At 37.8% G+C, this 17498-nt stretch overlaps 1 long non-coding RNA gene across 5 annotated transcripts in view; it reads right to left on the reverse strand.

The window, feature by feature from the left end:
* The window catches only part of LOC148222161 (uncharacterized), a 516376-nt gene that overhangs the window by 64494 nt on the left and 434384 nt on the right, over window positions 1-17498 (reverse strand). For 2 of the 5 annotated variants that reach the window (XR_015806783.1, XR_015806787.1), the window contains one exon: window positions 3046-4112. The exons of 2 other annotated variants lie outside the window; for them this stretch is intronic. This is a non-coding gene — a long non-coding RNA (uncharacterized LOC148222161). Of the gene's footprint in view, window positions 1-3045; window positions 4113-10770; window positions 11007-17498 lie in introns of those variants that run through there. One more of the 5 variants, XR_015806784.1, reaches the window with a different exon arrangement.

Here is a 17498-nt window from a genome sequence, read left to right on the forward strand (position 1 = left end):
AACAAGTCCTAATCCTGCCTGGCATCCTGTGATAAATAAGTTGTTAGAAGCTGCTAGAAGTTGGATCAATGCAAAGAAACATCACCCCAACGAAATATGCACAGAAATTCTGCAAAACAGGAAGATGCTGAGAGAGAAATGGCATTGTTAGAGTGTTAACAGCATCCAAGCAGCTGTGCCTGGTCCTTGGCAATCCCAGTGCAATGTCAATAGAGTTACTCCAAACGTTTCAAAGTCTCTTAGCACTGCAAAAATAGCTATGAATACTACCATCTAAAAATACTGCAGTAATTCATCCTCATTCCCCCTCCCAACACCTACTCTGGGCTGTTGCATTTACGCTGTTTGCATTTTACTGTTTAGGGCACCAGCTGAACATTTACAATGAGATGCTAACAACTCTGTGTTCACAGTACTTATCTGTCTTGGCATCATCAATTGTATAGCTCAATTACTTAGAAGAATGAAAATTTGTGGCTCCTATTTGGACTATACAGCACACTATAAATAAGAATCCTACAGATTTGTCTTCCACTGTGCAATCTCTAAATCATATCACAAAGCACAAGTGACATAGTTCTCTTGGATTTGCTGGATTTGTACTGGGTGGCAGTAAACCAAAAAAAAGTAAAGAATAAGGCAAATATTAACTTAGAACAACTGTGAACTGAAATGCACGGCTCTGAGACCATTTGAAATAAGGAAAAGTCATGGTCAAGAGATTGCATAAATGATCTAAAGATTGAATGGTATGAAAAATCACTAAGATTTTTTTTTCACTTCTGGCTTCCAAGTTTGGCTAAGAAATAAAACACCTGAAAAGAAAACAAACTAAAATGTGAGATCAAAAGTTTTTTCATAAAAATATGAATATTTTTTAAAGATCTTGTGCACTTTTTTATTAATATGGATTTCAGAATCCATCCACTTTCAGGTCTTTGCTTAATAACTGGAACATTTTAAAGAACTCTGATTTACACTAAAAATATTCTGCACAGTTCTAACCAGAATACTCATGAGCTCTCTTTTGTGACAGCTACTCCCTCTACAGCTTTTGGCAAATGACTAAGGATGAAACTTTGTCTAGTAAAGTCAGAGGGTATTTGAGTGCTGCTTTAAATGAGGCCAACATTTCATAATCCGATCATTTCCATCTATAGTAAGGCAATCAGGCATGTCTGAAGAGTAAGAACTTGTAACATCATTTATAATTGACGCATAAAATCATATTCTAAAATGCAACATTTTCAGTCCTAAACTGTATTTGTACTAGTAAACAGATACTTCATGATCATCAGAGATCACCAGTATTGTTTTTCTTAATTACATTTGCAAGTAATTAATGCCATTGCTGCCTTCATGGGTTTGAAGTATTCCCTAAATGTTCCTATACTGAGAGAAAAGGGAATACAGTGATAACGTAATCTAATTGCAAAGTCAAATTGTAAAGATTTTTAATAGTAACCACTCTATAGCACTTTTAATTTTCTGTCTGCTTCATGAGCGTTAAATAATTATTTCTCACATTACCCATGTGAGTGGGTTGCAGCACTCCTGTCTGTAGGCTTGGTAGTGTATGCTCTCCCTCTACTGTAATGCTGAATGTTTTATGCTTGAGAGATGTGTTTCAGACACAGCCTGACTGCCAGTGCTGCAAAGGAGTCCTGTAGTTGTTGTATGGCATCTTTTTAGCAGCATCCATGGAAATTTGGTCTGGCTGCAGCACTGAATCAGATTTCTGTATGCAGAGAAACTCTGAATGAAGAGCTTTTCAAATCAGCAGATGAAACCTTAGGAAATCATGGGATGCCATCTGCTTTACTCTACATTTTAGCACCTCATACTCTAAATACCTGCTTTCAAATGCATGTTTTAGCATATTATCTCTAGGAACCAAATTATAGTCTAAGTTGAGGCCAGAAGAAGAAAGAAACGTAAGGACATAGTTGAAACAGTTGTCACTATCTGCAGAAGGACAAGCCTTGCACATGTTACTTATAGGAATATACTATGTTATTTTGCAGTGAGGATGTTATTTTGCAAGTGAGAAGGATAAGTCTTTGATCTTTCACAAGGCAGTAACACTTTTATTAGCAAAACGAGCTCTGTGAGACTACCCACTTTCTCTTGGAGCAAAAAACTTCTTCAAACATAAACTGCCATGAAGACTGCAGAATAATTTGCTCTGATGAGGACAGATTCACAGACTGTCACTGTTGCCCTGAATCCAAACAGAAGTAAGGCTCCAGCAGTTCTGCTTGTGTGTGAGGTGAGGGACTCACAGAAAGGATTATTCCCAGGAAGTCAGAATTGTTTTCCACACAACTCAAATTTTCCTCAGAAGATAGGTATACAATCTATTTCATAAATTGCTTGTATTTTACATTGGTAAAATCCAAATCAATACTGGGGAGATGGCTAATGCAATAAGAGAAAGATTTTAATTCAAGTTATTAGGTTTTTCTTTGAGCTCTTAAAATATTTAAGTCAAATCTATTTTAATGGCCTTAAAATTTTGCTTTTTAAAAATGTTACAGACAGTCTAATGTTTACCTTAGAGTACTTTGTTTCTGTTAATGAAAGAAAATTTTGTGTATATCACCTGGACAGAAGCCTAGTAAGCCTAGGCAGGTGCAACTTTAATTTTTTTTCTTTTATATAAGAAAATATATTTTGTCTTTTACATAACTACTCCAGTCATCTCTCAATGGAATCTGCCCTATTAGGTTCAGAAAAAAATAAATCATGTTTTGAGGTTAAGTAAAAAAAAGGAAAAATGAAATAAGATCTACTATGTGTTCTAGTCCTATCAAAGAGAGAGGCTTGGAAAAGGAATTTGAGAAACTTGTTATTAAAAAGTTAATGTGTCTGTCAGACTCTTCATATTAAGTCATATTGCTGGTAGACTCAATGAAATGACAAATTGAACTATAAAGAAACACACAGGAAATTATTCTTTGAGTATTGAAGAACCAGTTTTCATTGGTTTCTTCAGTATTTGTGAAGACTTGAATGATTCCAGTGGGAACTCTGAATCACCTGCAACAGTTTAACAAAAGACAGAATTTCCTTCTCAACTTTTTAATGCTTGTCTGAGACAACTGTCAGAGCTCTGACACTCACCAGCCATTTTAACTCTCCACCACATTTTTATTTCCAACTAATCACCATTAAGTATGTAGAAGATTATTTTAAAATGAAATTATATCAGACCAGGAGGAATGAGAGAGGAAGTAGCCTGTAAAATTCCAGAATAAATAACTATTGGTTTAAAAAATACAAAAATATTTTCTCATTTATGTGAGATACATGGGGTCTGCCTGTAGGAAACATTATGCAGTGGTAATCTTTTAAGCATATTTTATTTTTAGGTCTGCTTTCTCTTCCATTTTTCTATTATTTTAAAATGGGCAGAATATTCAAAAAGATCAACACAGCAAAGTAACCTTATTGTTGAAAACTGTTTGACAGGGAGTAACAAAAAATTATTCACACACTTTAATATATTTGAAATGTTTTGAGTTCATTCAGGCCACCTGTATAACACCATCTCCTCCTTCATTTTTGCCCAATAAGGAGAAAAATCTCTCGTAAAACAAATCCCTTCTAATCTCTCATTCAACTTCTATCAGAATTACACAGACCACTGCCCTCCACTTGTCCTTCCACTTTGAGGCCTCTCATGGGCTTGGATTCTGTCCTTCTCCTGTGCTGGTTTTTCTCCTGCTCCCAGTTCTGTTCCTTTTTCTGTGTCGTTCTCCTTACTGTTGTTGAGTCCTCTCTGATTCCACAAGGTTTTGCTAATTAACAGGCAGAGAATTCCTATGAGGCTGAATGACAATGCCTGATAGGTAAAATTAAAGAGAGAAAGCCTAATTAGTTTGAGTGGGCCCCTGCAGGATTCAAAATTCGAGGTTTATGCTATTAGGGCATAAGTATCCCATAGCAGTGTTCCTCATTCCAAAACTGGAGCAGGCAGGTAAGGCTGTGTCAGCGTGGCTCTGAAACTGGCAGTGGTGCTGGCAGTTTGACAAACATCCACTCCAAAGCTACCAGAGCTCTGTGCTTTTCTCAGGCCTCCACAAAGCTGTAGTCTGGGAAATTTATGATTTCTAAAAAAAAAAAAAAAATCAATATGAAAACATTCTTATATTCATTCTTATATTGCATGATCACATTCCATATTTATGACTTTTCAATAAAAGGACTGGTACAGTACTTGTAAACATGGATTTTCAATGCCAAGCCCAAAGTACTAAAATCACAGTAGGGATGTTGAGCTGTGGGAGACACAGACATTCTCTGTGTGAAGGGCAGTTTCTTGGAATAAATTTATCAAGAACCACTACTTGCATGGAAATATCCTGAATTTGATATAGAAGAGCAATGGACAAGCCAAGCATGGCTCATTTCCTCAAGGGAAGTGAAGACCCAGAGCATATCTAGTGCTACCCTCCAAATGAGTTCACCCATGTAAACACTTCTGCTGCTTTGCCATTGCTCCCTGACTGCAGGGAGGCCTGATGTTACACTGAACACCACTGACTGCAGCTAGCCCAGAAGGGTCTGGAATGGAAACACTCCTTATAGCACGTTAAAGGTTAAATTTAATGACTGCAGAGCATATATAGAAAAAAACCCCCTCAAACAATTACTAATTTTTACCATAATGTTGGTCATGTTATGATCCTTAATAATTATTCCCCTCATATTTAGGGGACACAGAGAAACATGACACACTAAATCTATCATCTCATGAGTATGAGAAACAAGATGGCCATTGGTAGTACCTTCATTTCAAATGCCCCATTAAATGGCTGATTTGGGAGCAAAACTCATAATTTCATAAGGGTAATTGGATACACTATCTTCTGTTGCAAGCAAATTACCCCCTGGCACAAGAATTTTAAAATCGTTGGCAGCAGACCTCCTGAAACCCATCTGTGTTGAAAATTACTTTTTTGCTTTTGGGTATACTATATTTACATATTTTGTTTTATTTCTCAATATTTAATCTAGAGAGAAAAGAGACTCGTAGGACTAACATCAAAACTTCTCAACAGGTTTTTAAAAAATGTAGGTGTCCAGAAGAAACTGGCCATCCTAATATAGCAGCATATCAAACTGGAACCAAATTGACTTTTTTTAGACAGTCAAATATTCATTTTAAGTTCACCTGTTTTTAAACATCTCTTTTTTATTTTATATCAAGAGTAAGAATTTGCTATAAATGCAAATTGATGACTACCTTATCAAATCCTTGTAACCTCCCCAAACTTTGCTTTGGTGAAATCTGCCATGCTGGATCTCCAGCAGGATGGAATCCCTATTATTTTCATACATTTTATTATTCATCAGAAATAGTTTATGAAATATTTTGACAACCAAAGCTCTGGACTGTTGAGCACAGAATTATCCCTCCCATTGTAAAATTATGGTGCTCTGATCCCCTCCTTAGCTATAGCAAGAAATGAAGAGATGGTGAAGCCTAAGGTACACCTGCATTCAATTCAGCTGGGTTGAATCAACTTTTTTGGTTTGCTCTGGGTAATACTCCTCTTGCAAATATGGAGTTACAATGAAATAGGAAGAGCAAATGATAATTTCACCCACTGAAAAAGTGACTTTTAAGACTGTATTTAATCATGTGGATTTTTGGAGGGGGGAAAAAAGTGCAAATTCTTTGGAAGTAAAACGGTAGTTTTATAAATTAATAGCATAAATGCCTAAAGGATTTTCTACCATGACGTGTCTTAGGCCTTCCATATTTCTCAACCAGAAACATGTCAGTATAAAGAAAAACTTCCTCATATTGAGTGGTATAGGCACAAAAGAGAAACACTCATTCTAAAAGCTTGCCCTCTCTTGTAGGAAATGATCACTTTAAGACCCCAGACACTTTGAGAACTAAATAAAGTATTCAAGGTTGTCAAGGCTGCAATCTATGAAAAGCACGAGGTGTTAAAAAAACCCTGGAACTCAAATGTGCAAAGATGATTTAGAGAGATACACCACTCTAAAAATGTAAGTGGAAAAAGCAAATGCAACATTTCAAAGGACACGTGTTTCAAAAATTATGAATTTCAGGGCATAAACTTGTTTCCAGATGAGGTTTGTAACATATTATTTTCTGGTGCAGTGCCTGTCAGCCGACTGCAAAATAAAAGGTACCCAGGTAGCTGAGCTACCATTCTGTTGCAAATTTCTCTATTCTGAATTATTTAGGAGGTTATTCCTACATACCGTGCATGAAGTATCCATGGTCAAGGACAAAAGTAAACATCCTTAAAGGACAGATGTCAGAAATTACTCATTATTACAGATGTAAAAGGACAGAATAATACAAATTGTTACAAATTTTAAAAATACCTGAAAAATAAATTCCAGCTGCGAAATACATGAGCACTGTGAAGCTGGCTATTCCTGTGTGCACTTACTCTGCTGCCTAAATGCTACTTAACAGCCAAAAATTGCATGAGCCTCCCCAAGCAGACACAGACAGATGAATCTGCTAGGACTCACATGGACAGGAGAGAATATTATAAGTTTTGAAGTACATTTTCCACACTGTAACATTACTGAAGTATGATAAAATTCCACGGTGAAACTTTGATCAAAAAATGTGAAAGGCACTGAACCAATTGACCCTGAGGAAGGCAGAGGGCAGTGTCTCCAGATGATAAAACAGCCCTGACAAGTTTGACAGCAGAGACATGAGGGTTGTACCAATACCTCCCTGTGATGGCCAGACTTAGTAAGATGATACAAATGGCTCTTTTTCTTATCTTTAAATCTTTCTTGCTCTCCTCATTGTTTCCCAGTGGGTAATTAAAGCAGTTGCTTTCAGCTCAGGCATTTTCTTCTACAGTTGACAGGGTGGGAGGTAAAGAGGGTGCTGTCACTTGGAGGTGTCAGAGCCAAGAGGAATGTTGGGTGCTGCCTGCCAGAAGAGACAGATCCGGGCTTGTAACCTGTGCCAGACACTAACCTCTGCCCTCAGCAGTGTCACGGGGCAGAGCTCCAGCCTGTGAACATCATCAGATGGAAGAACGAGTTTTTCCCACCAACTTATCTTGCTGTTTTCATTTGTACTAGATATATTTTAATTTCCCTAATTTTCCAGATTCTGAATGGGGTGCCAATATTTCAGTCTTTCATATGTCAAGTCTCTAGCAGTCCTATTCCTGTTACACCAACAGTGAGCACAGGATAAACTAAATGCACATGAGAGAGTGATACTAAACAGTCATTTCCAGTCTTCTCCCACAAAACACTGAGCAGGCAGAGGGATAAGTTGCCATTACAAGTCACATGTGTGAAACCTATGGAAGTATCTGTAACACTTTGTCAGAGTCACCCTGCAAGGAGCTATTTTAGCTGTTCAAGGTAGAGCAACCTCCAGAACCGTGGAATAAGAAAATGGAAGCAAACTCCAGAGCTATTTGGGCTGGATACCTCAGTAGCACCTAAGGACACAACATAAGCAAACCCAGAGGGGAGAGACAATCTTTCCCCCTTTTTAAAGCATAGCCTTGGTACACCAGAAAAGGAAAATCAGTTCCTGCCTTCATCTGGAAAAAAGCTGGAACCTGATTCAGAGCAGGAAATACTGTTAATCTCTATATTGCAATCAAATTATCTGTTACAACATAGGATGTCAACGTCACTGAGAGCACACGTGCTCAGATTTGAATAGAGAAGAATAGTTCCTCATTCAGGATGGCCAGGCAATGCATTCAAAAGTTTTTCTGGCCAGAGGGATCATTACGACCATCTGCTGGTTTTGCAGAAAACATGCCATAGGATTTTGTTGAGTATTTTCCACATTAGCCCCTGGCACGTGAAAGCTAAACATAAAAGAAATAATACTGATTTAAAAGTACCTTTCTATCTATAAAACTGAAAAAAAAACCCTAAAAAATACATTTAGAACAAATTCATAGACTTAAAAAAAAAAATTGATTACATAACCAAAAGCCCTAATTTACATAGAGTTGACAAATATAAGTAGTAAATGATATTGAGGAAAACCAAACCATATTTCATGACATATAATGTAGCACTACTGCACCGTATTAGTATTTTGTAACCAAGTAAGTGGGTTGGATTTCCCACTTCTCATGGTAAGGGAAGAAGGAAGGAATATAAAAGTAAATGTATCTCCACTTGGAGCCAAAAGAATGAAGAATTCTTTGTAATGTGTTGCCATACTGGTGTTATGTTATGAATATTGGAAAAGCACAGGCAAATTTCTGTTTTCCAAGAGGAATTTCAAAAGATTCAGAACTGCAGACACTTTTGTTTTATGAATGTGATGTCCAAAATCTAAAGGGTGTTTATATAAATCTCAAACAAATATATTTACAAGACAACAAACCAGATGGGTGATGAGAAAGGAAAGCAAATTTCTCTTTAAAAGAATAGCTGCATGTTATGCATATTTTAAATATTCTAGCAATTCATTTGCATTTTCATAGCATTTATACTCACAGCATAAGCCCCAAAAATTATATGGAAGGAAATTACTCTACCTGCAGCTTTTTACAACATTTGCTCCTGAAAGAGATTAGACTTTTACTAATTCTACAGCAATTTAACAATCCCATCATCTTGCTTCTTTCAAAGGAACCCATTTGTTTGGTTTTGCTGTATTGAGTATTTTTAAAGGTGACAGTGTAAAGTCTGTCAGTAATAAAATAATTAGATAATATTTTAAATTTATGGAAAAGAAACATTGAGGTTTTGGCTAATCTTCAGTAAAAAAAACATGGGACAGTTTTTGTGAAATAAACCACTTAATCAGATTAGCTTTAGAGCCCTGATTACTGTACTTCACATTCAAATAAATGCTAAAGAATAATTTATTTGATGTAGTAGTTCAGCTAAAAATGCAGAATCAACAGAATATTGAAGCTCTTTGATCCTTTGTAGGTGTTCAATGTATTCTCAATGCTGCTTGATGAGCAACAACAATTCATAATGTTTTAAAAATAAACCTTTATGCACAAGGGGCTTTTTTAGCTTTAAGATTCTGCTTTTATTGTATAACTGGTACTTTGAAGATATTTTCACTTCTTATTAAACCACATATTTTATTCTTATCTTTGAATGCAGAATTAGGAGCTAAAATAGGTTTGTGAAAGAGGGACAAAGTTGAATCAGATCCTTTTTCAAGATGATATTAAAAATATAGTCAGTAAAGTAAGTTTCTCATTTACTTTCCTTTTCAAAGCTGATAAAAAATGACAAGAGTCAATTTGGGTTCATTCTTGTAGTATCTAGGTACATTTTTCTGAATGTCATGTTCAGACAGGGCTGCCTTCAAATTTGTCTCCCATTTCCTATTCATTCTGTCAATGTAGAAAAAAATTGGAAATGGGAAGGGATATTACAAATTGGGAAGAAGCCTTTCTGCCATTTCCCACCACCATCCCTGCTTCCTCTTGACATCATCTAAAAACCAGGCAAAATTTTTTAAGAAATACAGGTAGTCCAGAATAAAGATTGACAGGAGGATTTACTCTTTCTCAGAAAATTTTAACAAAGTAGCAACTTTTTTTTTCCAATTGGAAGAATTTTAAATTTCAGCCAAGCTGCTCCTATCACTTTCTGCTGGTACTGGATGAAGCTGCTCAAGTTTGTTTCTTTAAATTGCAAAACTATGATTCATTCCATTGGCAACTTCTGGTCTGCAGTTGACAAAAAGTTTGGTTATTTCAGGTTTCCCTCACAGCATTTCAGAGACTGGAAGCAGGGAGCTGCAGTCAGTACAGTACAAAACTTGGCTTGGCTCACCCGAGTCTGCATCAGGACAATTCGTGTAGAGCAAGGCTGGTACGATAATGGGGGCAAAGCATTCAGCCAAGCTAAAATTCCACTTGCAAGCAGCTATTGAGGTTGGTAAGATAATGGAGAGAGATTGTATGTCACAACCTATTCTTTATTTATTCATGCTTTGAATTTTCCCCCTTAGGAATTTTTGATATGAAACAATTCTGTCGGTGCTGTGCTGCTGAAATATGGTCATCAATTGAAATAGAACAGAATGGACTGGGCCATGCCCTTTCAACAAGACTAAAGTGAAAAAGATTTTAGTGAAAAGCCTTGAATGTCTTTCAGGGAAAGGGAGACAGATTAATATTTTCAGAAAACATGATTTTTTGCCTTTATTTATATATTTAGTAAAGCTGTTCCACTTCCCCATCCCCCCCAAAAACCAGCAAGTATTATAAAATTTGAGCTTTTAGTTATTTCTAGAAAGAAAATAGTAAAAACAAACCAACCACCTGCACAAGTGATTCCAAATGTAATTTACATGCATGTCATTATAATTCTTGCAACATTTAAGATCATAATACAACCTTGGTATTTAAAAATAACTTGGTGCATCACTATTGTTTTTTCAAATTTCTGGGATGCTGGAACTTAAAAATTAACATAGTTTCATTACAGGTCTGTTTGGATTTTTTAATCAATACTGACAGTGGCTTTAAAAAGTCAGCTTCTGCTTGGTAAAGTAAATACTTAGGCAGCAAGAGATCAGGATTGCAGCACATCAGATTGCTAATTGGGGGCAGGGAGAGAAGTGATTGCAAGCCTTTTACTGCTTTTAGGTTTGCATGATTTTATTCTATTTTTTCACATCCAAGGGAAGAGGTGAGAGATAACTAGGATGGGATTTGCTCAAAAAAAGACATCCTGAACAGCAAATAATTCTGTGACCAGTTGTCTGTGACTAATTAACCTCCCATCTCTCTGCCTAGCACACACCTGTCAGCTGAGCAGAAGTTGTCTCAGGTCCTCTTTCACTCGTCTCTACTGCATTATTCCTCAAGCATTTATGTCTCTTCCCTGCTCTCCTCCACCAGGTCACCACCTTCCCTCTCCACCGTGCCTTCCAGCCAGCCAGAAATCTCATTGTGGTATCTTCGTTCAACCCCTCAAATCTGTTCTTCCCAGCTGTCATGTGCCTTCAGGATGAGAGCTAACACAGGTGTGAGCATGTCCTGGATAAGGGAGACAGCACTGTCCTAGTAAAGCCAGTCAAGACTTTTCTTTGGTCATCTCTTTAGGGTGTGAAGATCTCAGGGGTGTTTCTCTAAAAATCACAATCCAAATCATCAGATCGTGGTTCCTGCATGTCCTGAAACTCATTTCACCACGGCTTATGTTGAAACATCATTTTCACAGACTCCCTCAACCACTCTATGAAGGGATGTATAATTTAAAGTTCCTAACGCAGTGTCATGCCATTTGAAGTCAGCATGACTGTTTTCTGCTCATATAATTTTAATATTTTTCATATTTTTTGGGTTTTGGCCTTCTTGGTACTTGTGCCAGAGCGACAAAATTACTTTCAGTTTCAGGTTCATCCTAGGACAAAACCTCAGTCTTTGGTAAACTGCAAAAGGGGCACTGGTGGCTATAAAGACTTAGTTGTGTGTTTCTGCTCCAATATTAGCAACAGAAACAATCACTCTCCATGATTAAGTGCTCTCACATGACCTTGTAAGTTGATCTTATTAGGGATTTGTGAAAAACTGTGGTCTTGAGCATGGCACAGTGACTAAATTGCTCACAAATCATGTACAATTTACATAACTGAATGTCTCAGCTCTCACACAGTCAGCACTAGACCTACTTACTAACACATGAAAAATGCATTCTCAGACTTGGCACATGGCATCTGCAGCTGCCAAATACACCCCCTGTGAGACAGGAGCAGGCTGGTGAGGAGGAGATAATTTCCAACACTGCTAGCAACAGGAAGAAGAATGAGAATACTGTTTATCTTGTTAGAGATTTTCTGATCATATTAGTGATTTCATTATGCTGTTCCTAGAGACATACCTTTAAAAATGGCACAGAGATCAAAAATGCCCTGTGAAAATTGCTGCTGTAAGTCAGACTCACATCATATCAACAGCACAGGAATTATACAACGTCATGGAAATACAAACACTCTTTCCAGTTGGTGTCTGAATGCCCTTTTGCACTGATATTCATACAAGTGAACCTGTCTCCAGCCCATTAGTTGTCCCAGTGCCTGGTTTCTGGCATAGCCAGATTTCACCACAGGCTATGGGCACATTTGCTTTTGAGCTTTCAGGCAATACCTGAAAAACGAGATGATGGAGCTACTGAAGGGAAGGACTTCAGAGCAATGAGTGTAGATCAGTCACGATCAGAAATGGCCCAAATCCTTTTAAATGCATAAAAGGTTTCCAGCTAGATTAAAAAAAAATAAAAAGTAAATTTCAAAACTTCTTGTGGAATAGGAAAATCTACACTGGATGTTATTTTACTCTTTGCACCCAAGAAATAACTCCTAATCCACCAATCCTCACCAGGTGTTGTGTTTTAACACTGGCCAAATGCCAGGCACCCACAAAAGTCACTCACTCACCCTCCCCTGCCACAGCTGGGCAGAGGAAAGGAGAAGAATTAACAAAGCGTTCATGAATTGAAATACTCTCCAAGGGCAAAACAGGCTCAACTTAGAGGTGCAAAGTGAATTTATTACTAACAGAATCAGAGGAGGATAATGAGAAGTAAAGTCTTTAAAACACCTCTTCTTCTCCCAGCCCCTCCCTCTTTCCCACTGCCAGTGTAGGGAGAGAGGGCCTGAGGTCACCTGAGGTTTTCTTCCACTGCCCTGAGAGAGGAGTCCTTCCCCTGTGAGACCTCGGGGTCCCTCCCACAGCAGACAGTTCTTGGTGAACTTCTCCAGCATGGCTCCAAATCTCATGAGCAGCAGCCTGACCACACCTGCTGCAAGGTAAGACCCTCCCATGGGCACACAAGCCTCCCAAAACTGCAGTGACATGAGTCACTCTTTCCACAGGGTGCAGTCCTGCCTGGGAGCAAGGGCCCTCTCCCTCCACTGGGTCTCCCACTGGATCACAGCATCCTCCAGGCACCCCCTGCTCCAGCCTGGGCACCTTCCCCATGGGCTGTGCATGGATCTCTGCATCCCCCATGGATCCCATGGGCTGTGGGTGGATCTCTGCATCCCCCATGGATCCCACGGGCTGTGGGTGGATCTCTGCATCCCCCATGGATCCCAGGGGCTGTGGGTGGATCTCTGCATCCCCCATGGATCCCCATGGGCTGTGGGTGGATCTCTGCATCCCCCATGGGCTGCAGGGGCTCAGCTGCTTCACCACGCTCCTCTCCAGGGCCTGCAGAGGAATCTCAGCCCTGGTGCCTGGAGCACCTCCTGCCCCTCCTTCTGCTCTGACCTTGGTGCCACTGTGTTGTTTCCCTCCTCTTCTTCTCTGACTAGAAGCAAAACCTGTGACTTTGTTTTGATTTCCTCCTTACATCTGTCATCACAGAGGTGTTACCAGCCTCTCTTATTGGCCCAGTTTTGGCCAGCAGCACGTCCATCTTCAAAGCCATCAGGGATTGGCTCTGCTGGATATGGGAGAAGCTTCCAGCAGCTTCTCATAGGAGCCACCCCTGTGACCCCCCCACTACCAAAAACCAGGCTGTGCAAAACCAACACACCAGGTTAAGGTACTGGCAACAAGGTTAGGGGGATGCTAACAATCTGCATATGGTTCTAAGACTTGCTATTTTTTCTGTGCATGTGTCCATAATCCGTTTCTTTATTCAGATGAATTTAACTTCTCCTCTTTCCTCCCTCTTTAAAATAATAAAAAGTCCTTCTCTACTGTATACTAATCTCTCTGCATAGATTCATGTGCCAGATGATCTCATCTCCTTTCTATCAAACACAACAGAAATAAGAAAAATAACAAAAAGACCACTTTTTGGAGCCTTCCCAAACCACTTCTCATTAAAAGAGGTTCTCTCACAACATTCTCTCACATCAGAACTACCGTGACTTACCTAATCTTTTGTGCAATCATAAATCCAAACTATGTAACATAAATGACTGCAGAAAATTTTACCATTAGTAAACCTACATGTATTTTAAGAGGTGACTAATCATCTAGGAAAGGATATGCTTAAATTATTTCAAAAAGATTCCTCTTGTGCAGATGTGAGCTGAGAGCAGCATAATTAATAAAAAAATCTTTATCACTATCTGTTGCAGAGTAATCTACTATCTGGGGTAGCACTATGATTAATATAAGTTGTATGATATTCAATTCATTCCACGTGTCGATCATTCATAATAATCTTAAATTTTACATCTTAAATTTTACAAAGGCAAAACAATAAAAGAAGGAGTCAGATTTAGAACACAAGCATTCAAGATATATATTTAGTATATACATAGCATACAAATATACAAGAATACAAGACTTTGGGAGAAGTGTGAGTCTGAGTGTTTTTCTTCTGTTTTTAAAGGAAAATTTAAAGGAAGTTTTGTCTCAAGACAAAAATCCAGGGACTTCAGTCTACATTAAGGGGCTGTGAACAGAAATCAGATCAAACCCTCTGTGAAGTGAAAGAGAAACTCTTTGTTGATGTCTTTCAGACTTCAGTGGTTTGGCCCAGTCATATTTTTCAAAGGGAAGAAAAATGTGCTTATAATGTACATAGTTAAGATATGCTATTTTCTCAAAAATTTGAGAAGAGGTGCCAGAATATTCTGGACTCAGTATGAGAAAAGGAAATCTCATTCATCAATTATAATTTACAGGCTTTAGGAAGATCCCATTCGGACTTAGTATTAGCTATTCAAATAGCATCTGATCTTCCTAAAGGGAGAATAAAGTGATTTATTTTTTGAGATACTGAAAATTCTTTTGCAGCACAGGAGGAGTAAAGACAGAGATAGACACTTGGCTTAATTTCTCCTGTATTTTGACAATCTACAAAAAAAAAAAAGTGGCAGACAGGAGTTAGCCAGAATACAAAATCCTCTCATCCTGGACAGATCAGAAGTATCACTCTCCTGGGATTTTCTGGCAAATGCTGGATTTCTGGATGCTATTAAAAGGGAATATCTACATCTGGAGGGTAAGGATTAACAATAGCATTGAACATAGAAAGGGAAAAACAAGACTATGTGATAGTAAAGACCAGTAGTGCACAGAAAACATTAATTAGATGTGTGTTGATACACAGGACCTGCTCTGTAGTCTTCCCTGTCTTAATTAATGACAACATTAGTGGGACAGAATTACTCAATTGCAAATGAGTCCCCAGCCTCTTTAATAAAATTTACTATATGAAGTCCCCTAGACTGAAGGTTTTGGCATTGCACATCAGTAAGATGCATCTAAAGGTGTCTCAGTTGGCATGCTCAGATGAACCAAGGCAAATTTCCCACAAAATACATGAAAGTATTTCAAAGATTAAAGTAATTTTACAGATGAAGCCAACAAAGAATTTCCCATCTCAGTAGTCTTACTGAGTCAGTGTTCCTATTAAAACTTATCTGTTCATTTTATCTTCACTTTTTGCTAACTCTTAGGTGCTGGAAAAGTCAGTTGGCTGAGAACTGTAAGTGTACTGTAACTGTACTTCAAAATACTTTAGAAGCATCTAAGCCAACAACTCTTCTGTCATACTTTATTTCAATCACAGTAACTCCAATAAGGATGAATCCCAGCCTCATTTTCTATTATCTTATTTTGCTTCATCAATGTCACAATTTCTGCTGCTTCTCTGACATCTCTCTCTATGATAAGCACTGGTGTAATTTTTCATGTTGTGGCCTCATTTTATTTTTCTGTTGTTCTTTAAAATTATGAATATTAGGGTCCTACCAGGATATTGGTACATTGGTCTTGTTCTCAGTCATTGTCTCACAAGCCTGGTATTGTCTCTGCTGTGCCGTGCCTTAACCTTCCTAACAGCAACACATCTCTCATGACAATGTTACATCACAACCAGCAAATCCCTAATTCTGGTATGATGCCCATCACTCCTCTCTGCACTTGCAACACAAAAGGTGCCCTTACAATTTCCGTTGTCTGAACAATTAATGTCCCATGATACTGCCAAATTATCCAGGAACTCAATTTTGCATCTGAAGCTGCAAATAGAAGAAGTAGATTGTCTGATGTGCTCTTGATTCAAAAACAGTCTAAGATAAACAAAACACCATAGCAATAGAGGTGGAAGAAAAACAAAGAAATGATGCCATAGGTGTTCTGATGTCATGAATGATTGTGGTATTTTAGAAATATTATTCTTCCTAATATATACACAAAATATGTGGTGGCTAAAATGACTGAATGATGATGATGATGGGCATGCTTACCTATTACATGGTTTATCTTTGCCCCTGAAGTATTCTGCAACTCTGCAACTATCCAAGCTCTGTGTGAAAATATACAGAGGACTATGTAATCCAACTATTTAATAGATAAAACCCAGCTTACTGAAGTGAAACTTCATGAAAACAATAGAAAAATCTCTCGATAGAGGTTTTTGATAAGCTAAGCTATTGAAGACACTCAATAAATGTCTCAAAAATAAAAGCCAATCAATTGCCAGCTTGTGAGAATAAGATGCATCCCAGGAGAGCTGTATCACTGGTGATGTAATCCGTTAAAATAAATATATTTAATTGTACAGAACAGGTAAATAACTATTTCTTAAGCAGCTAATAAAGGCCAAGATCTTGGCAATTTATATTGTATAATTTACAGAAGAGATTTTTTTCTGTTACATTTCAGTCTTCAATTGCTCAACATGAAAGTTATTACCTTCCAGCCCATAAAAATTCAACAGGATTTTTCAGAAAAAAATCCATCCTTGGCACTCTTCAAAAAGTTGCCTTTTTTTTTTCCAGGCAGAATTACATATTCCCTTTTTTTCACTTGCTAAAGGAGATATCTCTAGGACTTGTTCATTTTAATACAGGTGACTTTAGTTGTCAGATGGATACACTGCCCTTAGGTGTATAATTTAACTGTGTATATACCCCATTTTGTAGAGAGGATACACAAGAGCCAAATAACTATTTATGAATATGCAAATATACTTTACAGTGGTGTTATACCAATTTCAAAGATACATATGATCATGAAAGTAACAACAATTACTTGACATACAAGATGAAGTTAAAATAGGGACACCATACGTTAATGTGATATTCAATACATCAGGCAGTACTGAAACTACCTATATATCAGAATACAATAATATCCAAGAGTGCAAAATGAGAAACAGAAATGGCAACTGCTGAGCTAGAGAATGGGTTTGAAAATCTGGATTTGTGAATGTATTTGGCCATCAGGCTCCTTTTCACAGAAAGCGCACTGGATCTCTCAGCATCGCAAATTCCCTACTTCCACACAGTGCAAACCTGATTGCCACCTTTGGCTATTTAGAGTTCAGAAACCTGTGGGAAATCTTCATTACTACCTTTCAATGACACCTTAGCAATTGGAAGCAGTGGAGAGAGAGCTGAATGCTTCAGCTTGAAAAGTAAAGCAGATTTATGTCATGCTTTGTTTTGCACCTTGGCAAAAACAAAAATAGAGTTATGTAGCCAATCGTTAAAAACTCCTTAATTTTGTTACAGAGACCTTGATAAAGATAATTCATTGCTAATGCAATGATGATGTTGC

Source organism: Sturnus vulgaris, chromosome 14 (assembly GCF_052056855.1).
Source record: "Sturnus vulgaris isolate bStuVul1 chromosome 14, bStuVul1.hap1, whole genome shotgun sequence".
In the NCBI taxonomy this organism is placed as follows: domain Eukaryota; kingdom Metazoa; phylum Chordata; class Aves; order Passeriformes; family Sturnidae; genus Sturnus; species Sturnus vulgaris.